General features: G+C 52.6%; 1 protein-coding gene across 5 annotated transcripts in view; it reads right to left on the bottom strand.

Annotated features, from left to right (window-relative positions):
- Positions 1-22,184, bottom strand: part of LOC119565530 (sphingomyelin phosphodiesterase 5) — a 35,560-nt gene extending 13,376 nt beyond the window's left edge. The window contains exons 1-2 of one of the 5 annotated variants that reach the window (XM_037891773.2): positions 5,791-5,983; positions 3,373-3,491 (exon numbers count right to left, since the gene is read on the bottom strand). The gene's annotated coding sequence lies outside the window, so the exon portion shown is untranslated. Of the gene's footprint in view, positions 1-3,372; positions 3,492-4,693; positions 4,907-5,790; positions 6,008-22,030 lie in introns of those variants that run through there. The other 4 variants (XM_037891771.2, XM_037891772.2, XM_043538906.1 and 1 more) reach the window with 4 other exon arrangements.
- Between the last annotated feature and the right edge of the window lie 3,983 nt (positions 22,185-26,167).

Here is a 26,167-nt window from a genome sequence, read left to right as displayed (position 1 = left end):
GGGACCAGGACCCAGGCACAGAGGAACATTACGTGCTGTGTGTGCTCGGCTCCCTGATGAGCGCCGGTGTCACCCACAGACCTCCTGACAGAGACCCCTTAGAGAGAGAACATAGGAACGGCCAGACTGGGTCAGAGCAAAGGTCCATCCAGCCCAGTCTCCTGTCTGCCAACAGTGGCCAGTGCCAGGGGCCCCAGAGGGAATGAACAGAAAAGGGAATCACCAAGTGGTCCATCCCCTGTCGCCCATTCCCAGCTTCTGGCAACCAGAGGCTAGGGACACCATCCCTGCCCATCCTGCCTAATAGCCATTAATGGACCTATCCTCCATGAATCTATCTAGCTCCCTATTGAACCCCATTATAGTATTGGCCTTCACAACACCCTCTGGCAAGGAGTTCCAGAGGTTGACAGTGCGTTGCGTGGAAAAAATACTTTCTTGTGTTTGTTTTAAAGCTGCTGCCTGTTAATTTCATTTGGTGGCCCCTTGTTCTTGTATTATGAGAAGGAGTAAATAACACTTCCTTATTTACTTTCTCTACACCACTCTTGATTTTATAGACCTCGATCATATCCCCCCTTAGTCGCCTCTTTTCCAAGCTAAAACGTCCCAGTCTTATTAATCTCTCCTCAGACGGAAGTCGTTCTATACCCCTAATCATTTTTGTTGCCCTTCTCTGTCCCTTTTCCAATTCCAATATATCTTTTTTGAGAAGGGGCGACCCCATCTGCACACAGTATTCAAGGTGTGGGCGTACCATGGATTTATATAGAGGCAACATGATATTTTCTGTCTTATTCTCGATCCCTTTCCCAACGATTCCCAACGTTCTATTCACTTTTTTGGCTGCTGCTGCCCATTGAGTGGATGTTTTCAGAGAACTATCCACAGTGACTCCGAGATCTTTCTTGAGTGGTAACAGCTAATTTAGACCCCGTCATTGTATATGTATAGTTGGGATGATGTTTTCCAATGTGCATTACTTTGCATTTATTAACATTGAATTTCATCTGCCATTTTGTTGCCCTCTCACTCAGTTTTGTGAGATCCCTTTGTAGCTCTTCGCAGTCTGCCTGGGACTTAACTGTCTTGAGTAGTTTTGTATCATCTTCAAATTTTGCCACCTCACTGTTTACCCCTTTTCCCAGATCATTTATGAATATGTTAAATAGGACTGGGCCCAGTACAGACCCCTGGGGGACACCACTATTTACCTGTCTCCATTCTGAAAACGGACCATTTATTCCAACCCTTTGTTTCATACTTTTTTAACCAGTTACCAATCCATGAGAGGACCTTCCCTCTTACCCCATGACAGCTTACTTAGCTTAGGAGCCTTTGGTGAGGGACCTTGTCAAAGGCTTTCCCTATACCAGAAACCTACTGACCGCTATACTTACCTACATGCCTCCAGCTTTCATCTAGACCTCACCACACGATCCTTTCTCTACAGCCAAGCTCTGCGATACAACTGCATTTGCTCCAACCCCTCAGACAGAGACAAACACCTACAAGATCTCTATCAAGCATTCTTACAACTACAATACCCACCTGCTGAAGTGAAGAAACAGATTGACAGAGCCAGAAGAGTTCCCAGAAGTCACCTACTACAGGACAGGCCCAACAAAGAAAATAACAGAACGCCACTAGCCGTCACCTTCAGCCCCCAACTAAAACCCCTCCAACGCATCATCAAGGATCTACAACCTATCCTGAAGGACGACCCATCACTCTCACAGATCTTGGGAGACAGGCCAGTCCTTGCCTACAGACAGCCCCCCAACCTGAAGCAAATACTCACCAGCAACCACATACCACACAACAGAACCACTAACCCAGGAACCAATCCCTGCAACAAAACCCGTTGCCAACTGTGCCCACATATCTATTCAGGGGACACCATCACAGGGCCTAATCACATCAGCCACACTATCAGAGGCTCGTTCACCTGCACATCCACCAATGTGATATATGCCATCATGTGCCAGCAGTGCCCCTCTGCCATGTACATTGGTCAAACTGGACAGTCTCTACACAAAAGAATAAATGGACACAAATCAGATGTCAAGAATTATAACATTCAAAAACCAGTGGGAGAACACTTCAATCTCTTTGGTCACTCGATTACAGATCTAAAAGTGGCAATTCTTCAACAAAAAAACCTTCAGAAACAGACTCCAAGGAGAGACTGCTGAATTGGAATTAATTTGGTAAACTGGATACAATTAACTTAGGCTTGAATAGAGACTGGGAGTGGATGGGTCATTACACAAAGTAAAACTATTTCCCCTTGTTTATTCCCCTCCCTCCCCCCCAGACGTTCTTGTCAACTGCTGGAAATGGCCCACCTTGATTATCAGCACAAAAGGTTTTTTTTGTTCCCCCCTGCCCCCTGCTGGTAATAGTTCACCTTACCTGATCACTCTGGGTACAGTGTGTATGGTAACACCCATTGTTTCATGTTCTGTGTGTATATAAATCTCCTCACTGTATTTTCCACTTTATGCATGCGATGAAGTGAGCTGTAGCTCACGAAAGCTCATGCTCAAATAAATTGGTTAGTCTCTAAGGTGCCACAAGTCCTCCTTTTCTTTTTGCGGATAAAGACTAACACGGCTGCTACTCTGAGACCTGAAAATCTAAGTACACTATATCCACTGGATCGCCTTTGTCCACATGCTTGTTGACTCCCTCAAGGAATTCTAGTAGATTGGGGAGGCAGGATTTCCCTTTACTAAAACCATGTTGACTATTTCCCAACAAATTATGTTCAACTATGTGTCTGACAGTTTTGTTCTTTATGATAGTTTCAACCAATTTGCCCAGTGCTGAAGTCAGGCTCACCGGCCTGTAGTTGCCAGGGTCACCTCTGGGGCCCTTTTTAAACATTGGTGTCACCGTAGCTATCTCCAGTCGTTTGGTGCAGAAGCAGATTTTAAGGGCAGGTTACAGATGGCAGTTAGTAGTTCTGCAATTTCACATTTCACAAGCTCACACTGAGCGATAAAATGAGTCTACAGTCGGCTTTTAGCTCATGCACTAAGCTCCCGAGGCCCCAGATTCGATCCAGCCCGCCGACAACCGGGGTCTGTCAGCGTTACCCCAGCGCACCAGCCCGTCTGGCCTCAGGGACAGTTTGTGTCTCCCTCCCCCATGCCCGGTCCCATGCCCCTGCCTGGGCTCTCCTGCCAGCCTGGCTTCCTGAGCCCTTCCCTGCCCACCCTCAGTCCAACTTGGCCCCCGCCCCTCTCCTTGCCTACCCTTGGCCCCACTCCATCACCCTCACCTGCTCACCCTGCTTCCTGAGCCACCTGCCCCTGACCCAGCCCCCGCCCGCCCCCCTCTCCCCGGCAACACGGGGGCCCTGCTAACCTGTCCCTGTCAGCGTAACTCAGTGGTTGCCCCTCCACTTTGTCATTTCAGGGGGCCACCGAGTTGCAGGCATCATGCAGGCAGCAGGGAGCCAGGACTCCTGGGTTCTTTCTCCAGCCCTGGGAGGAGAGTGGGGTCCAGTGGTGTGACGCAGCAGGGAGGGGGGAGTGTTGAGCTGGGAATGTGGCAGGGGAGTTTCACTGGGGATGGGAGACCTGAGAACCTGTAACCTGAGCCGGGAGGGGGAGGTAACACCTCTGTCCGGGAAACTGGACAAAGGCTGCAGGAGAGAGCCTGCTGGGTGTGTGTGTGTGTGTGTGTTTGGTTTCAGTTTTGTGCTGGGTGTGGAAAGCAGAAACCACAAGGCTGGGGTCTAAGCTCCCTGCCCCCCAGAAGGACTTGACTGAGGGGTCCTGGTTGTACCCACAAGCTCTGTTTTAGACTGTGTCCTACTGTCCAATAAACCTTCCGTTTTACTGGCTGGCTGAGAGTCTCGCTGAATCCCAGGAAGAGGGGTGCAGGGCCTGGACTCCCCCACACTCCATGACAAGTGGTTAGAGCAGGGGGCTGGGAGCCAGGACTCCTGGGTTCTCTCTCCAGCCCTGGGAGGGGAGTGGGGTCTAGTGGTTAGGGGGGGGGGGGGGCTGGGATCCAGGACTCCTGGGTTCTCTCTCCAGCCTTGGGAGGGGAGGGGGGCCTAGTGGGTAGAGCAGGGGACTGGGATCCAGGACTCCTGGGTTCTCTCTCCAGCCCTGGGAGGGGAGTGGGGTCTAGTGGTTAGAGCGGGGGGGGGGGGGGCTGGGATCCAGGACTCCTGGGTTCTCTCTCCAGCCCTGGGAGGGGAGGGGGGCCTAGTGGGTAGAGCAGGGGACTGGGATCCAGGACTCCTGGGTTCTCTCTCCAGCCCTGGGAGGGGAGTGGGGTCTAGTGGTTAGAGCGGGGGGGGGCTGGGATCCAGGACTCCTGGGTTCTCTCTCCAGCCCTGGGAGGGGAGGGGGGCCTAGTGGGTAGAGCAGGGGACTGGGATCCAGGACTCCTGGGTTCTCTCTCCAGCCCTGGGAGGGGAGTGGGGTCTAGTGGTTAGAGCGGGGGGGGGGGCTGGGATCCAGGACTCCTGGGTTCTCTCTCCAGCCCTGGGAGGGGAGGGGGGCCTAGTGGGTAGAGCAGGGGACTGGGATCCAGGACTTCTGGGTTCTCTCCCTGGTCCTGGGAGAGGAGTGGGATCTAGTGGTTACGGGGGGCCGGGACGCCTGGGTTCCAGCGCCGTGTGACCTTGGGGTGTCCTTGCCCCCCTCCCGGTACGGATGCCCTGGGCACTGACCTGGCGCCTCCCCATTGGCCGCCGTCAGAAGCAGCCACCTGGCCGGTGCGAGAGACCCCCCCGGGCAGCTGCCGGCCCCACCCCGGAGCCCGCCGGCCCGAGAGCGGCTGGGGAGGGCGCCGGGCTGAAAGCGAAAGCAGCCCTACCTGGCCGGAGCCCCCGCCCCAGCGCTTAAAGGAGCCGCAGCCTGGGGGACCCAGGAGGTCCCGTCCGTGCCCCCCCTCCCCGGCACAGCATGACCCCGCCCGGGCCCTCCAGCACCGCGCAGGAGCCTCTCCGTGCCCCCTCCCGGCAACAAGCCCCTGGCCAGGGCTGTCTCCTACCCCGCAGTCGCACACGCGTCGTGCCGGGCGCCGCCCGGGGGGGCAGGACTGGGCGGGGGGCGCAGCCCGGACCCCGGCAGGGGCAGCCCCAGGGCTCTGAGCTTTTCCTTCTGCGCGCTCCCTAGCCCTCCTCGCTCCCCGGTCATTACCCAGATGGGGAAACTGAGGCAAGGGTGGGGGTGGACTCAGCCACACAGCGAGCCTGCGCAGAGCCCGGATTAGCGCCCAGGAGCGCCGTGCCGACCCCTGGCTCTCAGCCTGGCAGCCGGGCCCCTGCCTGGGGGTCCCTGCGGGGCCGGGGCCCTGGGGGCTGTGTGGCGATGCTGGGACCGCAGACCGGGCTGCGTCCTGGAAGGTGTTTAAAGCCTGGCACGATCCCCGGGCGGCTGGTCCGGGCTGAGCCGGGTGTGCGGGAGCCCGGTTCCCCCGGCCGTTAACCCCGGGGGGCGGGGGGGGGGGATTGAAGTCAGGGGCTGGGGAATGTCCCTCAGCAGCCGGGCTGGGCTGTGTGCAGCGCGGAGCCGGGACGGGTCCCCCCTCTGCCCCACACACCTCCCCACAGCCACTGCCCCTGGCCGGTTATCCCCCCGGGAGAGGAGCGGGGCCGGGCAGTCCCCCGCCCCCGCTCCTGCCCCCCGCAGTCCCCTCCAGCCCCTCTCCCCAGCAGCCCCCCTCCCCGGCTTCCCTGTACAGACCCGGGCAATGCCCGGGGCAGCGAAGGTCACTGGAAACCCCCGAGGGAAGCTAATGGAAAGTGAAACCACCCAACTGTACCTGGCCCCTGCTTGCCCCGGGATGGGGGGACTCCTGCCTCCCGCCGCAGAACGAGCCCCTCCCCAGCCGCAGACACCCCGGCTGTTAGCACTGGGGGGGCTGGGACGGGGGGGCAGGGGAGCGGAGGAGCTGCAGCGCTCTGGGCGGTGAGGGTGTCAGTGTGGGGAGGGGACGGCCCACTGGCTGGGGTCACGCCCTGACCCTTGGGGGTGGCCTGTGCGGTAATTTGCGATGAAGCTTTCTGTGCGTGGGGGGACCGCCCACTTCCTTCCTTCTCCAGGCCCAGCCCATCACACCCCCGGGGGCTCCTTGCAGCCCAGAGTCTCCCATAAACTCCCTGCGCACCCCCTTCTCAGACCCTCCATTCCAGGGACTCCCTGCAACCTCCCCCTGCCCGGATCTCTGGGTGCCCCCCATTTCCTGGGCTCTGGGTGCCCCCACTCACCCCCAGCTGCCCTGCAGGCAGTCACACCCTCGCCTCCTTGGCCCAGGGTTCTGGGCTGGCTGTGGGAGCGCCAGGGCAGGAGGCAGGTGGAAGGAAGGGGCAGGGAGTGGGGGGGCATGTCCCCCTTTGCCGGCGGCAGGGCCCGATTCGGCCCCCGTGCAGCCTGACTGACGCTTTGCGGCATCGTGGGCTAGCAGCAGGGCAGGAAGGAAACTGGCAGAGGGGAGCCTCTGCCGCCAGAGGAAATCACATCTGAGCCGCCCTAGCACGCACCTTCCTCTGCTTCACCTCTGAGCCCCTGGGGCAGGAGCTGCCTCTGCCCCCCTCCTCCCCGCACTGTCTGTTACACGGGGAGAAGCTAGCACAGCCCTACAGAGAGCCCGAGCCTCCAGTGAGAAGGATGGGGCAGGCCTGGAAACTCCTCTGGAATCGGAAGGTACTGGAGGGCTCCCATCATGCCAGAGAAGGGCCAGCAGTGACATGTTCCCCATTCGACAGAGGGGAAACTGAGGCACAGGGCAGGATGGTGACTTGCCGAGGGTCACATGGCGAGTCAGCGGCAGAGACAGGGCTGCAGCTGAGCTCTCCCAGTCCCCTGTTCAGCCCCCAGCACATCCTTCCCCCTTTCTCTCAGAGCCCACTGAGGCAGGCGTAGTCTACTTGTCTGACCACAGCTGTGGGAAACGGGATCTCCTGAACGTTGGCACCCGCATGGCCCGGGAGCACCCGCGCAGCTGAGCGGTGACAGTCCGGGCTGGGCCTCAGCTCTCGGTCAGGATGAGGAGGGACGTCTCCACGTCTTGTGCAGAGCCGGGCGAGGACTGTTCCACAAAACGGTTTCCCACCAGAAAACGCCAGTTTGTCAGTTGGGTGGGAGCAGGTGGGTTTAAACAGAGCTGGCCCTGGGACGGTTCTTCAGGTCAGGACAGACTTTCTGACTAAATCCAGATTGAGAGATGAGCCAACAGCCCAGGGGGCAGGGCGCTCTCTGGGGTGCCAGGAATGCAGGCACTGTGGGCTCTCTGGTTGGTCTCGAGTCTGTCCCAGTGCAGAGCAGGACATGCTCCCCCGCCTCATGGGGGGAGGTGAGGGCTCTCTGGTGGGTGACGCTGTCTGACGCCCCAGGAAGAGGGGTTGTACTGAACAGTTCTGCCTGCTCAGGAAAGCGTGTCTGGAACGCCAGCCCTGCTCCCGCTCTAGCCTGGAACCGACCATGCCACAGCCTTTGGCTGGCACCAGCAGCTGGCACTGGAAGCTCTGAGCAGGGATCAGGGGCTTGGCTTCACAGGGATGCCCAGTGCGATTTAGTCAGCAGTGTGTCTCCCAGACCCTGCACATCTGTACCTAGGGCTCCCCAATGCAGAGACCTCCCCGCAGCGCTTCCTGTCCGAGCGGTGCCAGTGGGGATCCATGCACCTGGAGAAGAGAGAAATCTCCCCGGGGGGCCACTTTCATTTTCCCCTTTGCTGAAAGCGTCACCTACATGAAAGGTTTCAGAGTAGCAGCCGTGTTAGTCTGTATCCGCAAAAAGAAAAGGAGGACTTGTGGCACCTTAGAGACTAACAAATTTATTTGAGCATGAGCTTTTGTGAGCTACAGCTCACTTCTTCGGATGCATTCAGTGGAAAATACAGTGAGGAGATTTATATACACACAGAACATGAAACAATGGGTGTTACCGTACACACTGTAACCAGAGTGATCAGGTAAGGTGAGCTATTACCAGCAGGAGAGCTCGGGGGGGAGGGGGGGAGGGAACCTTTTCTAGTGATAATCAAGGTGGGCCATTTACAGCAGTTAACAAGAACATTGGAGGAACGGGGGAGGGGGGGAATAAGGGGGGGATAAACAAGAGGAAATAGTTTTACTTTGTGTAATGACCCATCCACTCCCAGTCTCTATTCAAGCCTAAGTTAATTGTATCCAGTTTACAAATTCATTCCAATTCAGCAGTCTCTCGTTGGAGTCTGTTTTTGAAGTATTTTTGTTGAAGAATTGCAACTTTTAGGTCTGTAATAAAGTGACCAAAGAGATTGAAGTGTTCTCCCACTGGTTTTTGAATGTTATAATTCTTGACGTCTGATTTGTGTCCATTTATTCTTTTACGTAGAGACTGTCCGGTTTGGCCAATGTACATGGCAGAGGGGCATTGCTGGCACATGATGGCATCTATCACATTGGTAGATGTGCAGGTGATCGAGCCTCTGATAGTGTGGCTGATGTGATTAGGCCCTGTGATGGTGTCCCCTGAATAGATATGTGGGCACAGTTGGCAACGGGCTTTGTTGCAAGGATAGGTTCCTGGGTTAGTGGTTCTGGTGTGTGGTATGTGGTTGCTGGTGAGTATTTGCTTCAGGTTGGGGGGCTGTCTGTAGGCAAGGACTGGCGTGTCTCCCAAGATTTGTGAGAGTGTTGGGTCATCCTTCAGGATAGGTTGTAGATCCTTAATGCGTTGGAGGGGTTTTAGTTGGGGGCTGAAGGTGACGGCTAGTGGCGTTCTGTTATTTTCTTTGTTGGGCCTGTCCTGTAGTAGGTGACTTCTGGGTACTCTTCTGGCTCTGTCAACCTGTTTCTTCACTTCACCAGGTGGGTACTGTAGTTGTAAGAATGCTTGATAGAGATCTTGTAGGTGTTTGTCTCTTTCTGAGGGGTTGGAGCAAATGCGGTTGTATCGCAGAGCTTGGCTGTAGACGATGGACCGTGTGGTGTGGTCTAGATGAAAGCTGGAGGCATGTAGGTAGGAATAGCAGTCAGTAGGTTTCCAGTATAGGGTGGTGTTTATGTGACTATCGCTTATTAGCACCGTAGTGTCCAGGAAGTGGATCTCTTGTGTGGACTGGACCAGGCTGAGGTTGATGTTGGGATGGAAATTGTTGAAATCATGGTGGAATTCCCCAAGGGTTTCTTTTCCATGGGTCCAGATGACGAAGATGTCATCAATGTAGCGCAAGTAGAGTAGGGGCGTTAGGGGACGAAAGCTGAGGAAGCGTTGTTCTAAGTTAGCCATAAAAACGTTGGCATACTGTGGGGCCCCGCGGGTACCCATAGCAGTGCCGCTGATCTGAAGGTATACATTGTCCCCAAATGTGAAATAGTTATGGGTAAGGACAAAGTCACAAAGTTCAGCCACCAGGTTTGCCATGACATTGTCGGGGATAGTGTTCTTGACGGCTTGTAGTCCATCTTTGCGTGGAATGATGGTGTAGAGGGCTTCTGCATCCATTGTGGCCAGGATGGTGTTATCAGGAAGATCACCGATGGATTGTAGTTTCCTCAGGAAGTCAGTGGTGTCTCGAAGGTAGCTGGGAGTGCTGGTAGCGTAGGGCCTGAGGAGGGAGTCTACATAGCCAGACAATCCTGCTGTCAGGGTGCCAATGCCTGAGATGCTGGGGTGTCCAGGATTTCCAGGTTTATGGATCTTGGGTAGCAGATAGAATACCCCAGGTCGGGGTTCCAGGGGTGTGTCTGTGCGGATTTGATCTTGTGCTTTTTCAGGGAGTTTCTTGAGCAAATGCTGTAGTTTCTTTTGGAAACCCTCAGTGGGATCAGAGGGTAATGGCTTGTACAAAGTGGTGTTGGAGAGCTGCCGAGCAGCCTCTTGTTCATATTCTGACCTATTCATGATGACAACAGCACCTCCTTTGTCAGCCTTTTTGATTATGATGTCAGAGTTGTTTCTGAGACTGTGGATGGCATTGTGTTCCGCACGGATGAGGTTATGGGGCAAGTGATGCTGCTTTTCCACAATTTCAGCCCGTGCACGTCAGCAGAAGCACTCTATGTAGAAGTCCAGTCTGTTGTTTCGACCTTCAGGAGGAGTCCACCTAGAATCCTTCTTTTTGTAGTCTTTAAAAAACTCATACAGATACAGACAGACATCATCTTCCTTTCCAAATGCAAACAGATGGACATCGTACCAAAAGGACTGAAGGTAAAAAATCCATTACAATCTACATACCACACAGACTGTGCTGACAGCTTGTGCCACACGCTCTCAAAGAAACTGCGGAACCACCTGATCAACATCCTCTACAGCAAACAGGGAAAGATTAAGAATGAGCTCTCAAAACTGGATACTCTCATAAAAAAACAGCCTTCCACACAAACTTCCTCGTGGCTGGACTTTACTAAAACTAGACAAGCCATTTACAACACGCACTTTGCTTCTCTACAAAAGAAAAAGGACACTAAACTTTCTAAACTACTGCATGCCACAAGAGGCCACAGCAATGGTTCCCTTAACCCACCCAGCAATATTGTCAATCTATCCAACTATACTCTTAGCCCAGCAGAAGAATCTGTCCTATCTCGGAGCCTCTCCTTCTGCCCCTCCACCCCCATGAACATGATATGGTTCTCTGGTGACCTAGAATCCTATTTTCGACACCTCCGACACAAGGAATATTTCCAACACACCTCTGAACAACATACTAATCCACAGAGACCTTCCTACTAACACTACAAAAAGAAGGATTCTAGGTGGACTCCTCCTGAAGGTTGAAACAACAGACCGGACTTCTACAGAGAGTGCTTCCGCCGACGTGCACGGGCTGAAATTGTGGAAAAGCAGCATCACTTGCCCCATAACCTCAGCCGTACGGAACACAATGCCATCCACAGCCTCAGAAACAACTCTGACATCATAATCAAAAAGGCTGACAAAGGAGGTGCTGTCGTCATCATGAATAGGTCAGAATATGAACAAGAGGCTGCTCGGCAGCTCTCCAACACCACTTTCTACAAGCCATTACCCTCTGATCCCACTGAGAGTTACCAAAAGAAACTACACCATCTGCTCAAGAAACGCCCTGAAAAAGCAGAAGAACAAATCCGCACAGACACACCCCTGGGATCCCGACCTGGGGTATTCTATCTGCTACCCAAGATCCATAAACCTGGAAATCCTGGGCACGCCATCATCTCAGGCATTGGCACCCTGACAGCAGGATTGTCTGGCTATGTAGACTCCCTCCTCAGGCCCTATGCTACCAGCACTCCCAGCTACCTTCGAGACACAACTGACTTCCTGAGGAAACTACAATCCATCGGTAATCTTCCTGAAAACACCATCCTGGTCACTATGGATGTAGAAGCCCTCTACACCAACATTCCACTCAAAGATGGACTACAAGCCGTCAGGAACACTATCCCCGACAATGTCACTGCTAACCTGGTGGCTGAACTTTGTGACTTTGTCCTCACCCATAACTATTTCACATTTGGGGACAATGTATACCTTCAAATCAGCGGCACTGCTCTGGGTACCTGCATGGCCCCACAGTATGCCAACATTTTTATGGCTGACTTAGAACAACACTTCCTCAGCTCTCGTCCCCTAACGCCCCTACTTTACTTGCACTATATTGATGACATCTTCATCATCTGGACCCCTGGAAAAGAAGCCCTTTAGGAATTCCACCATGATTTCAACAATTTCCATCCCACCATCAACCTCAGCCTGGTCCAGTCCACACATGAGATCCACTTCCTGGACACTACGGTGCTAATAAGCGATGGTCACATAAATACCACCCTATACCGGAAACCTACTGACCACTATTCCTACCTACATGCCTCCAGCTTTCACTGTTAAGGAAAAGTTAGCGCATGTGACTCCATTTTGGTTTGGGGCCCACCATTGTCTAAAAGCAAGCACATCATGCACCAGGAGGAGTGTTCCTTAGATACTGAATCCCTGTGAAAATCCTCCTCCTTGTCTCCAGACTGCCTTGACTCCCGGTATCTGTTCTTTGTCTGTCCCTAACTCCCTATCTCCTGGCCTTTGATGTGAGGCCTCCCATCCTGATAATAAAAGTTACTGATGCATCGCTTTAGGACCATGCTGTGTAATTAACATGCTAGTTTAGCACGAGGAATGCACCAAGCAGGGATAGGTGGTAGATAAGAAAAGGGTTTGTTTATTGGCTAAGGTTTCCAATGCACGAGGGCAACATGCTTTGCTAAGAGGTATATAACCTTTGTATAATCTGTATTCAGGGTCCCCTCCTGGCTAGCAGGGGGGCACCACGCTCGAGCGTAATAAACTTGGTGTTTTTTTGGGAACTCTGCAGTTGTGGACTTTGTTTATGTGCCTCAGCCTAGATTCGAACTGTGCGTGACCTATCAGGTATAATTCGTAGCATTTGTGTGCGTGTCCTACCAGGTGTAATTCGTAGCATTTGTGTGCGTGTCCTACCAGGTGTAATTCGCAGCAGTTGTGTGCGTGTCCTATCAGGTATAATTTGTAACATCACCCAGACCACACCACACGATCCACTGTCTACAGCCAAGCTCTACGATACAACTGCATTTGCTCCAACCCCTCAGACAGAGACAAACACCTACAAGATCTCTATCAAGCATTCTTACAACTACAATACCTACCTGCTGAAGTGAAGAAACAAATTGACAGAGCCAGAAGAGTACCCAGAAGTCACCTACTACAGGACAGGCCTAACAAAGAAAATAACAGAACGCCACTAGCCGTCACCTTCAGCCCCCAACTAAAACCCCTCCAATGCATCATCAAGGATCTACAATCTACCCTGAAGGACGACCCATCACTCTCACAGATCTTGGGAGACAGGCCAGTCCTTGCTTACAGACAGCCCCCCAGCCTGAAGCAAATACTCACCAGCAGCCACACACAACACAACAGAACCACTAACCCAGGAACTTATCCTTGCAACAAAGCCCGTTGCCAACTGTGTCCACATATCTATTCAGGGGACACCATCATAGGGCCTAATCACATCAGCCACACTATCAGAGGCTCGTTCACCTGCACATCCACCAATGTGATATATGCCATCATGTGCCAGCAGTGCCCCTCTGCCATGTACATTGGTCAAACTGGACAGTCTCTACGTAAAAGAATAAATGGACCCAAATCAGACGTCAAGAATTATAACATTCAAAAACCAGTCAGAGAACACTTCAATCTCTCTGGTCACTCGATTACAGACTTAAAAGTGGCAATTCTTCAACAAAAAAACTTCAGAAATGGACTCCAACGAGAGACTGCTGAATTGGAATTAATTTGTAAACTGGATACAATTAACTTAGGCTTGAATAGAGACTGGGATTGGATGGGTCATTACACAAAGTAAAACTATTTCCCCATGTTTATTCCCTCCCCCCCCCCCCCCCCGGCAACTGTTCCTCAGAGGTTCTTGTGAACTGCTGGAAATGGCCCACCTTGATTATCACTACAAAAGGTCCCCCCCCCCCCCCTCCCCGAGCTCTCCTGCTGGTAATAGCTCACCTTACCTGATCACTCTGGTTACAGTGTGTACGGTAACACCCATTGTTTCTGTGTGTATATAAATCTCCTCACTGTATTTTCCACTGAATGCATCCAATGAAGTGAGCTGTAGCTCATGAAAGCTTGTGCTCAAGTAAATTTGTTAGTCTCTAAGGTGCCACAAGTCCTCCTTTTCTTTTTACCTACATGAAAGCGTCACCTGCCGGATCCCCCTGTGTCCTGCTGCAATGTCCAGGGAGCTCTTCCCATGGGGCCTCCCAACCAGTCTGGAAACAGATCGGGTCGGTCAGTGATTGCAGGTGACCCTCCGAGAACCCAGCCGGCCCAGCCACGCGCCATGTGCCACGGTGCCAAGACAGGCCACCCACGCTCACCAAGAGCAGCGGGAGGCAAGAAGGAAAGCAATAATTTCACAGTTCATCCATCTGCCTGTCCATCCCCCCGACCCGTTCTGTCTGTCCATCCCCCTACACCCTCCCATCTGTCCATCTCCTCTTCCCATTCTGTCTGTCCATCCATACACAGCCCCTATCTACCTGTCCATCCATCCCCCACCCCACCCCCCAGCTCTCTGTCTGTCTGTCCCCATGCACATCCCTCTGTCTATCTACTGCTTCCCCTGGCCAGGCTGAGCCTTCCCCTTGGCAGTGAGCAGCTCCCTAAGCCAGAGCTGGCGAGGACACGGAACAGGGATTGGGGGCAGAGACGGTCAGAGCTGCTAGGGCCCATCCAGCCCATCTCCTGGGTGATGCAGGACCGTTCCCTGCTGCCCTTGTGCATCCCAGGGCTGGCAGGCAGTGCCCAGGCTCCTGCCCCTTCCAGTGGGAGCTCAGCCAAGGGATGGCTCTGACCGACCCTGCCCAAAACTGGCCCTGTGGTGTGCCAGGATCCTTCTCCCCCCGTCTCTTCTCCTCCTGCAGCAAGTCCACGCTGCTCCCCCCGGGGTCCTGCACAGCAGAGCTCCCACTGGCAGCCCTGCCCCCTCCCACTCCTTACGCTCCATCCCTGCTGACTGCTCCCAGCGTTTCCTTCCTGCCTGCCTGACCTTGCTCCTCTGGATGTCCCAGCGCCTGGAGCACGGCCCAGTTCGCGCTGGCCGAGCACCTCCCAGCCGCCCCTCTGGAGGGGTGTCCAGCTGCAGGTGCACAAAGCTCTCGTCCCTGCCCAGCCCGCACTGTGCTGAGCCCACCGCCCCCTCCCCTTCCGGCTCCTCCCGTCACTGTACAGCGCTGTGCACGCTGCAGCACAGGTGGGGAGGAACGGAGGGCACAGGGGAGGCAAGCTGTCAGCCAGGCAGGCCCCCGCCCGGGGAGGGGCTCTGGCAGCCAAAACCAAGCCGGACACCCGTAGGCAGCCAGTACAGATCCCAGGGGTTACATGCCCAAGGGCAGATCAACAGGCTTCCCCCTTCTGCCCCTGGGCTGCGAGAGCCATTCTGGAGCAGCAGGGAGCTGCTGGGGGTGAGATGCAGCGTGCTAGCCCCATGGCCACACTGAGGTTTTGTTAGCCAATGGCCAAGGATGTTTGGTGAGGTGTCAGCTATGCCCGTTTTATACCATCCGTGACTTTAACCGCTAGGACGCACTGTCCCTTCGCGGCGGGCAGCCCGGGCTAGGTTGACGGATGCCCCAAGGTCCTAACCACCCGTGACTTTAACTGCTAGAGCTCAGAGCTCCTTCGCAGCGGGCAGTCAGGATTGACTGACAGGCGCCCCAAGAGTTTGCCCCGTGGAGGCGACACAACTCAACGCTAGGCTCTTAGTACTCTCACCTAATGGCCAGGCTTTATAGCCAAAACTGCTGAGGTTCTTTAATTGTGTTGGCTGCTTTACAGTAAACCAGAGAAACAAGTCAGGCTTATGCACAAATGTTTACCAAAAAATTTATTAAACTAGATTCTAATCATGTGGTTACAAAATTGCTAGTGCCTACTTATTTAAATGTAGAGATGTTACACACACAAACAAGTTACAAAACTGAAGCCACAATCCCAAAGAAAGAAAACAAAGTATAGAGCTCTATTTCAAAATATGTGTACACTAAAGATAGGAGATCAGGTGTGGGTGCTTCTTACCCTCCTTGCATCTCTCGATTCCAGCGGTGCCAAGCCAGGATCGGTCACTCAATTCCGCGGAAAGACGAATAAGGGACAAGGCTTAGGGACCCTCTTAGCTGCAGAAGCCTTGGGAGGCTGTCACTTATCTGACCAGCAGATAGATAGTGAAAAGCACTCAAAAATCATGGTGCTGTAGGTCCCCTACTTATACCTCTGTACTCCTTTATTCTCTTTCTCCTTTCTTATGCCAAATTGGGGCTGGTCTGTCTGGGCGACGCCAGCTCTCGCAAGAGTAGTTTACACTTGCAAGGGAGAGAAACAATAAGTTTCGACTACTGGACATTCCTTTTATTAGGGTAAATATTTTCCCACCTAGGATGTTGGTGTGTGTGCATCATGCTGTTTAGTAGGGGCTAAGAGCCATATCTGTCACAGCGCCTCTGCCTGCTGTGAGCCTAATCGTTGTATGTGTTCCCAGAGGCACATTGTAGCAGCACACCTGTGCTTCTCACAGCTTCAAAGGCTGTGCTGGAATTTATGTTAAGTGCCCTGTTGTTTTGGCTCCCTTGTGTTCCCAGCAATGCTGGTCTGAGAGGGGGGGCTGGCTGTCTGGCTACAGGTTTCTGGTGGCCCAGGGAACAATCTGAAACTGAGGCCAAAATAATTACCATGGGGCGGGGACCCAGCACGTGGGATCGCAGCGCCACTCAGGTGTAGCCTGACCACAAGGGTCACAACATCACTCAGTCGGGAGGCCCTAAAATGCAGGGCCAAGGGAAAACTGCCCTTTTGGCCTCCCGGGTGGCCCCGGCAGCCCCCTGAAGCGGACATAGGAATGGCCAGACTGGGTCAGCCCAGTTTCCTGTCTCTGACAGATTCCAGCCCCAGCTGCCTCAGGGGAAGAAGTCCAAGATATTCTTCTCCATGCCGGCCTCCTTCTGACCCTAATCACAAGTGAAGGGCTGAAGCCCCGAGAGGCCTCACCCTTCTTAGCACCAACTCCTTTCACTCAGGCTATTCTCGCTATCCATATAAGTGTCCAATCCTTTTCAGAATCACGCTAAGTTCTTGACCTCAACAGCTTCCTGTGGCAGTGAGTTCCACAGGCTAATCGCATGTGGGAACACAGCTTTCCTTTCATCAGTTTGGAATTAGCCACCTTTACATATTCCCTCCTGGCTGTCTTCTGTTATGAGATGGGGAGAACCAGAGCTGCCCCTCTCCAGTCTATATCCCATTTGTTATTTTATCATGTCCCTTCTTGTTCAAGCGCTAATCCTCAGAAACGCTTAGATCTAGCACCACTCAGTACCCACTTTATTTTGATTTTTTAAGGCTCTTGTCACCAAGGTACCCAAGGGCCTCAGAACCCTTAATGTGTTTCTCCCCACACACTCCTATGGGGCAGGGCAGCACTATTAGCCCATGTTACAGAGGCGGAGAGAGGCTAAGGGTATGTCTACAGTATGAAATTATTTAAAAATTATTCTATTCGAATTTTCGGAAGCGATTTTATACATTCGGTCTTGTGTGTCCCCACTAAAGGGCGTGAATTTGGCGGAGTGCATCCACAGTACCGAGGCTAGCATCGAATGTCAGAGCAGTGCACTGTGGGTAGCTATCCCACAGTTCCTGCAGTCCCGGCCGCCCACTGGAATTCTGGGTTAAGCTCCCAGGGCATGATGGGGCAAAAACATTCTCGCGGGTGTTTCTGGGTGTGTGTCGTCAGTCGCTCCTCCCTCTGTGAAAGCTATGGCAGACAATCGTTTCACACCTTTTTGGCGTGCAGACGCCATACTGCTTTCAGCAGACGGTGCAGTACGGTGCACCGCTTCTCTCCTGGTACTACGAATCCACCTCGCATTTCCTCTCGTCTTTCTGTGGAGTCTCTATATGTATCTGCTCTTTCTCTTCCTCATCGACCGCTTCCGCTGCCAACTCTGCTCGGCCATCGTGAACCGAGCAGCACAGCTTCCGCCGCCAACTCTGCTCTCCCGCTCTTGCCGCACTACCGAGCTTCTCCATGTTGTCTGTCCTGGGCTCCCGCCTCCGTGAAAGCTACAGAAGACAGCCATTTCCCGCCTTTTTCAGCTATCGTGAACCGAACAGCACCTCTTCCGCTGCCACTCTGCTCTCCTACGTTTCGCGCCCTTTTTCCAGGATTACCCGTGCAGGCGCCATAGCATGGCAAGCATGGAGCCCGCTCAGATCTCCGCGGCAGTTTTGACCATTGTAAATACCTCGCGCGTTATCCAACAGTGTGTGCAGTACCTGCAAAACCGGGCGAGGAAGCGACGACAGCACGATTACTATACTGATGAGGACATGGACACAGACGTTCCTAGAAGCACGGCATGTGGCAAGTGGGAGATCATGGTGGTGTTGGGCCAGGTTCATGCCGTGGAACTCTGATTCTGGGCCCGGGAAACAAGCACAGACTGGTGGGACCGCATAGTGTTGCGGGTATGGGATGATTCCCAGTGGCTGCGAAACTTTCATATACATAGGGCCACTTTCATGGAACTCTGTGACTTGCTGTCCCCTGCCCTGAAGCACAGAGACACCAAAATGAGAGCAGCCCTCACAGTTGAGAAGCGAGTGGCCATAGCCCTGTGGAAGCTTGCAACGCCCAACAGCTACCGGTCAGTCAGGAATCAGTTTGGAGTGAGCAAATCTACTGTGGGGACTGCTGTGCTGCAAGTAGCCAGCGCAATCATTGACCAGCTGCTATCAAGGGTAGTGACTTTGGGAAATGTGCAGACCATTGTGGATGGCTTTAATGCCCTGGGGTTCCCTAACTGCGGCGGGGCGATAGACGGAACACATATCCCTATCTTGGCCCCGGAACACCAGGGCGGCCAGTACATAAACCGCAAGGGGCACTTTTGCACGGTGCTGCAAGCACTGGTGGATCACAAGGGACGTTTCACCGACATCAGCGTGGGATGGCTGGGAAAGGTGCATGACGCTCGCATCTTCAGGAACTCTGGTCTGTTTGAAGAGCTGCAGGAAGGGACTTACTTCCCAGACCAGAAAATAACCACTGGGGATGTTGAAATGCCTATAGTGATCCTCGAGGACCCAGCCTACCCCTTAATGCCATGGCTTATGAAGCCGTACACAGGCAGCCTGGACAGTAGTCAGGAGCTGTTCAACTATAGGCTGAGCAAGTGCAGAATGGTGGTAGAATGTGCGTTTGGACGTTTGAAAGCGCGCTGGCGCAGTGCAGGAGGAGGGAAGGACAAGTCCAGAAACCAAATCAAAATTTCAGATATGCCAGTTTTCTGCTGCTTGTGCAATCCTCTGGGGTTGACTGTGTGGGTCCCTGTAGCCTCCCCGCCCATGTTCTTGGGCGTCTGGGTGAGGAGGCTATGGAACCTGGGGAGGAGGGAGGGCAGTTATACAGGGGCTGCAGCGGCAGTCTGTGGTCATGCTGCCTTTCCCGCATTAGATCCACCATACAGCGGAGCATGTCAGTTTGCTCCCCCGTGAGCTTGACCATAGCATCCTGCCTGCTCTCATCGCGCATGTTCCTCCTCTCTTCGTGTTCATGTAATGTTTTACGCGACTCCGCAATTGTTTGCCTTCACGCATTCAGCTGGGCCCTATCAGTGTGGGAGGACTGCATGAGCTCGGTGAACATGTCGTCCCAAGTTCGTTTTTTCTGCCTTCTAATCTGGACCAGCCTCTGGGACGGAGTAGATAGGAGCCACGTAGTCAACTTGCCCGCTATTCCTACCTACATGCCTCCAGCTTTCACTGTTAAGGAAAAGTTAGCACATGTGACTCCATTTTGGTTTGGGGCCCACCATTGTCTAAAAGCAAGCACATCATGCACCAGGAGGAGTGTTCCTTAGATACTGCATTTCTGTGAAAATCCTCCTCCTTGTCTCCAGCCTGCCTTGACTCCCCGTATCTGTTCTTTGTCTGTCCCTAACTCCCTCTCTCCTGGCCTTTGATGTGAGGCCTCCCATCCTGATAATAAAAGTTACTGATGCATGGCTTTAGGACCAAGCTGTGTAATTAACATGCTAGTTTAGCACAAGGAATGCACCAAGCAGGGATAGGTGGTAGATAAGAAAAGGGTTTGTTTATTGGCTAAGGTTTCCGATGCACGAGGGCAACATGCTTTGCTAAGAGGTATATAACCTTTGTATAATCTGTATTCGGGGTCCCCTCCTGGCTAGCAGGGGGGCACCACGCTCGAGCGTAATAAACTTGGTGTTTTTTTGGGAACTCTGCAGTTGTGGACTTTGTTTATGTGCCTAAGCCTAGATTCGAACTGTGCGTGACCTATCAGGTATAATTCGTAGCATTTGTGTGCATGTCCTACCAGGTGTAATTCGTAGCATTTGTGTGCGTGTCCTACCAGGTATAATTCGCAGCAGTTGTGTGCGTGTCCTATCAGGTATAATTCGTAACATCACCCAGACCACACCACACGATCCATTGTCTACAGCCAAGCTCTACGATACAACTGCATTTGCTCCAACCCCTCAGAAAGAGACAAACACCTACAAGATCTCTATCAAGCATTCTTACAACTACAATACCCACCTGCTGAAGTGAAGAAACAAATTGACAGAGCCAGAATAGTACCCAGAAGTCACCTACTACAGGACAGGCCCAACAAAGAAAATAACAGAACGCCACTAGCCGTCACCTTCAGCCCCCAACTAAAACCTCTCCAACGCATCATCAAGGATCTACAATCTATCCTGAAGGATGACCCATCACTCTCACAGATCTTGGGAGACAGGCCAGTCCTTGCTTACAGACAGCCCCCCAGCCTGAAGCAAATACTCACCAGCAGCCACACACAACACAACAGAACCACTAACCCAGGAACCTATCCTTGCAACAAAGCCCGTTGCCAACTTTGTCCACATATCTATTCAGGGGACACCATCATAGGGCCTAATCACATCAGTCACACTATCAGAGGCTTGTTCACCTGCACATCTACCAATGTGATATATGCCATCATGTGCCAGCAATGCCCCTCTGCCATGTACATTGGTCATACTGGACAGTCTCTACGTGACCTCAAAAACTTCTAAGGAAGGAGATTCCACCACCACCTTCCTAGGGAACCCATTCCAGTACTTCACCACCCTCCTAGTGAAAAAGTTTTTCCTTATATCCAACCTAGACCTCCCCCCACTGCAACTTGAGACCATTACTCCTCCTTCTGTCATCTGCTACCACTGAGAACAGTCTAGATACATCCTCTTTGGAACCCCCTTTCAGGTAGTTGAAAGCAGCTATCAAATCCCCCCTCATTCTTCTCTTCTGCAGACTAAACAATCCCAGTTCCCTCAGCCTCTCCTCATAAGTCATGTGTTCCAGTCCCCTAATCATTTTTGTTGCCCTCCGCTGGATGTTTTCCAATTTTTCCACATCCTTCTTGTAGTGTGGGCCCAAAACTGGACACAGTACTCCAGATGAGGCCTCACCAATGTCGAATAGATGGGAACGATCATGTCCCTCGATCTACTGGCAATGCCCCTACTTACACATCCCAAAATGCCATTGGCCTTCTTGGCAACAAGGGCACACTGTTGACTCATATCCAGCTTCTCGTCCACTGTAACCCCTAGGTCCTTTTCTGCCGGACTTCTGCTGAGCCATTCGGTCCCTAGTCTGTAGCAGTGCATGGGATTCTTCCATCCTAAGTGCAGGACTCTGCACTTGTCATAGAATCATAGAATATCAGGGTTGGAAGGGACCTCAGGAGGTCATCTAGTCCAACCCCCTGCTCAAAGCAAGACCAATCCCCAATTTTTGTCCCAGATCCCTAAATGGCCCCCTCAAGGATTGAACTCACAACCCTGGGTGTAGCAGGCCAATGCTCAAACCACTGAGCTATCCCTCCCTCCCTGTCCTTGTTGAACCTCATCAGATTTCTTTTGGCCCAATCCTCTAATTTGTCTAGGTCCCCCTGTATCCTATCCCTGCTCCTGCCCACATTTGGTGCCAGAGGCAGCAGCCCACCTTCCCCCAGGTGTCCAGAGGAATGCAGCACACTGGTACAAGTTCCCGCTGCTGGCTCCCCATCACATTCATAGAATCATAGAATATCAGGGTTGGAAGGGACCTCAGGAGGTCATCTAGTCCAACCCCCTGCTCAAAGCAGGACCAATCCCCAATCAAATCATCCCAGCCAGGGCTTTGTCAAGCCTGACCTTAAAAACTTCCAAGGAAGGAGATTCTACCACCTCCCTAGGTAACGCATTCCAGTGTTTCACCACCCTCTTAGTGAAAAAGTTTTTCCTAATATCCAACCTAAACCTCCCCCACTGCAACTTGAGACCATTACTCCTTGTCCTGTCCTCTTCTACCACTGAGAACAGTCTAGAACCATCCTCTCTGGAACCACCTCTCAGGTAGTTGAAAGCAGCTATCAAATCCCCCCTCATTCTTCTCTTCCGCAGATTCATTCCCTATTCTGTGCACAGTTTTATGACAGCACTTACCTCCGCCTCCGACAGAATTCATCACCAGCAGGCCATTTGGTGTGGCTGAGTTACACGTTCAAGTCCTTTGGAAGAACTGCGACCAGTTAGCAGCTCCGGGTCAGGATGTGCAACGTGCATTGGGCTCCCGCTGAAGAAATGTCTCTCTGCCATCAGGGTGACCTGTGCGCTCAACAGCGACAGTCTTAATCATGTTTCCTTGGGAAACGCCCTGCACACCTGGCTGCTCTACACACACATTCTTGCTGTAGGCGTGTTTGGAACTCCACTCGCGGAACGCCCTCTGGTCTGCTGACTCACAGGTCTTGCTTCCAGACTTCCTGCACGTTAGTATTATTATAGAGTCATTTTACTGCACCCACAGCAGGAGTCCAGGTGACAGGGTCTGCCACAAGGAAACTACAGCCTAATTATAGACTTGCCCCAAGCACCACCGTTAACAATCACAAAAAGGAGGACAGCAGAGGGGAAGGGGAAGGGTTACGTTGTTACCTGGTTACTCAGCTGGCATGGCTTTGGCTCACTCAGTCCATTTACTGTCTGCTGAGCCTTCCATGCTGAAGAACATTCACAATGGGAGAGGTTAATTTGTCACTTTTTGCACTTGCCTCTTCATGCTAGTAACATCCATATCAGACCCTTTAAAGGGGCCCCATTTCCCAAAGCTAAAGAGTATTAGGTGCAAAACTGATTAGCAGAAGAATGTCACGAGAGATGGGACCCAAACCAGGGACCTTTTCTAGGTGTCCCAAAGCCACAATTTCCCAGTTGCCAAAAAAGAAAAAAAAAGCTGCTTTCCTTAAAAATCGTTTGATTAAGAGGAGACATGAAAGCAGCAATGAGGAAGGAAAAGCAAATCCATTATCTGCCAAAGGGGAGGCAGAGGGCAGTGGGTACCGGGCAGAAGTTAAAAGCCTCCAGCGATTGATACAAGAAGCTGAAGGTAGCAATGAAATGTCTATGGTCAGTAGAGTTAAAGACAATGAGCAAGAAGGTTTTAAATATACCACAAATAAAACCCATGACTAGGTGGAGATGGAAAATTGTCAGTAATGATGCAGAAGAGCCAGAGGTGTGAAAGAGTTCAGAGTTTGGAACCCAGCTGGAAGCCATATTCATATCGTACAAGGAGGATGCAAGACTTTCTTGTCCAGCAGGAAAGAAGGCGGATGTCAAACAGGATCTGCTAAGCAGGTAATCTGCATCAACGAGTTTCATTTAAGAGATGGCTGAAGAACTCTCAAGGTCACTCATGTGCATTTGTAATAAGAGTGTAGGAAACTAGGCAGGGGCCAGAGGACTGTGGAAAGCCAATGTCCTGTCAAACAGGGCAAACAAGATGGCCTAGGTAACTTTAGGCCAGTTACCTGACACTGATCCTGGGTAAAATAATGGAATGATGGACACAGGACTCTATCAACAGAGAATGGAAGGAGGGAAATATAATCCATGCCAGTCAGGGAACACAGTCATTCCTTGGCAAGATCACAAGTCTGGCTGATGAAGGGAACTAGGCTTCCAGCTTGGTTACAGTCTCTGAACTCTTCCACACTTCAGGCTCTTCTGCATCATTACTGACACGTTTCCATCTCCAGCTAGGATCCTGACATTTTGGCCAGGTGTTTGGCTTTGCGTCGCAGGACATTCGGATGCTGGAAAGAGCTGTCGGGTGGCAAATAATGAAGAGGACAGTCCAGCCTGAGAGTTGGACGCAGAGAGGAGAATGGGGACATGAGAAAACTGCACTACAATGACCATGAGGCATCATGGCAGCATTTCCAAATCAAAATGAAAAGTGGACCAAGGCCAGAGGGGTTGGTCCTGCTTTTGGGAGGGTGGGGTGGGGGGTTTGGACTAGATGACCTCCTGAGGTCTCTTCCAACCCTGATCTTCTATGAGTCTATGATCTCTCTCTAGTCCCAGTCCAGAAGCTTCCCTCTGGTTCTAGCCACCCTACATTTAACAAACCCAAGGGGCCCCTCCTTAGTTCTTTGTTCTTATTCCTGGGAAACCTGGTCACCTGGCCTCCTCCTCAGCCCTTTGTTCTCCAGCTCGTCACACCTGGCTGGCTTCCTGCAGAGAGCCAGTTAGTTGCTAGGTACCAAATGTCTGGGTAATTGGAGTGGCCATTGTCTTTACCAGGCTCTCCATGGGCCCAGGCCCCAGACAGCCGAGTGTCAGTCACACCTGGCTCTCTGCAGAGTAAACAACCTTTTCCCCCAACCCAGTGGCAATTCTTCAACAAAAAAACTTCAAAAACAGACTCCAACGAGAGACTGCTGAATTGGAATTAATTTGCAAACTGGATACAATTAACTTAGGCTTGAATAGAGATTGGGAGTGGACGGGTCATTACACAAAGTAAAACTATTCCCCATGTTTATTTCCCCCCCCCCCCCCGCACTGTTCCTCACATGTTCTTGTCAACTGCTGCAAATGGCCCACCTTGATTATCACTACAAAAGGTCCCTCCCTCCCCTCCCCCCCCCCCCGGCTCTCCTGCTGGTAATAGCTCACCTTACCTGATCACTCTCCTTACAGTGTGTATGGTAACACCCATTGTTTCATGTTCTCTGTGTATATAAAACCTCCCCACTGTATTTTCCACTGCATGCATCCGACGAAGTGAGCTGTAGCTCACAAAAGCTTATGCTCAAATATATTTGTTAGTCTCTAAGGTGCCACAAGTCCTCCTTTTCTTTTTGCGGATACAGACTAACACAGCTGCTACTCTGAAACATTGCAAAATCCATAGACTAAAGTGGGAATTTACAAGTATAAAGCTGGCGTGTTTTGCCATAAGACTCTGGGTTCAGTCCTGCAAAGCCTTGGAGCATCGGATCGCGACCAACAGAGCCCAGCTCCTCAACTTGCCCTCAATCTAACTGGCCATTAGATTGACTCGAGCTACGACAGACTGATAACGTGTGTGTGTGTGTGTGTAAGAGTGATTAAATGCATGTGTTAACTGTTGTATTTTCAATAAATGCAGCGTATTGCCTTTTCCCCTGAAAAAGATCCCGTGTGCTTCTTGTAAGCAAAACACTGGGAAGGCCCAGGCACTGGGTATTCCGGTAACCACATTCCAAAGAGCAGGCCCATGGCCACCCCAGCACAGAGGTACGGCACAGATCAAGGGTGGGCAGACTATGACCTGGGGGCTGCATCCAGCCCGGCAGACGTTTTAATCCGGCCCTCATGCTCCCATAAGGCAGCGGGGTCCAGGGCTCACCCCACTCCATGCAGCTCCCCGAAGCAGCAGCATGCCCTCTCTCTATCTCCTGTACGTAGGGGCAGCCAGGAGGCTCCGCATGCTGCCCCCACCCCAAGTGCTGCCCCTGCGGGTGTGAAGTGTGGGTGTGAAGTGAGGCGAGAGGCGCTTGCGGCAGACATGGGGGCAGCAGGTAATGGAGGCACTTGTGAGCTATGGCTGAAGTGGGGGGGGCAGCCCCCTCTCGGGGTCTGCCCTGTCACCTGGGCTGCAGTACCTGAGCACTTTCCACTGGCACCAGAGAAGTCCCTGGTGGAGTCTTTGGCTCATCCACCTTTGGCTTAGCCGGAAATAGCCAGCAAGACAGGTGAGCAGGGTAGACTGAGCTCGCCCGTGAGCCAGAGTGACGAGCTGGGGGGGCCTTCAGCAGCAGCCGGGTTCACACAGACACACCTCCTCTGCCTGGGGCACAGAGGGTGGGGCTGCCTCTGCCTCGCCAGCCTGATGCGTTTGGGCTGGTTTGTGTGATAATCACTCTGATATCGAGTGCCGGGGTAATGCAGTGTTGGGCTCCTTACCGTACAGTGATGGGACTGGCTCTCCCTGGCACCCCCACAGGCCACCCGCTAGTGAATTATTCTGCATGCAACTGAGCCTTGGGATCCCTGTGGGACAAAGCAGGAATTTTCTGAAACATTTGATGATGCCAGTGTGTGCCTCAGTTTCCCCTATATTTCACAGGTTACCCGGTGGGGAAGGGGGAAGGATAGGTCAGGCTGAGAGACCTGGCTATGAATGTCGCTGGGCTGTATGAGGTGGGATGCACCATTGAAAAGGGCTGGCCCAGCTGACCCCATATCAATGGAGGACCCAAGAAGACAATGGCAAATCCAGTTACAGGACACTGACACCTGGCGCCCAAGGCG

This window comes from Chelonia mydas, chromosome 2 (genome assembly GCF_015237465.2).
Source record: "Chelonia mydas isolate rCheMyd1 chromosome 2, rCheMyd1.pri.v2, whole genome shotgun sequence".
Classification (NCBI taxonomy): Eukaryota; Metazoa; Chordata; order Testudines; family Cheloniidae; genus Chelonia; species Chelonia mydas.
This window is presented reverse-complemented; position numbering and strand designations above follow the sequence as displayed.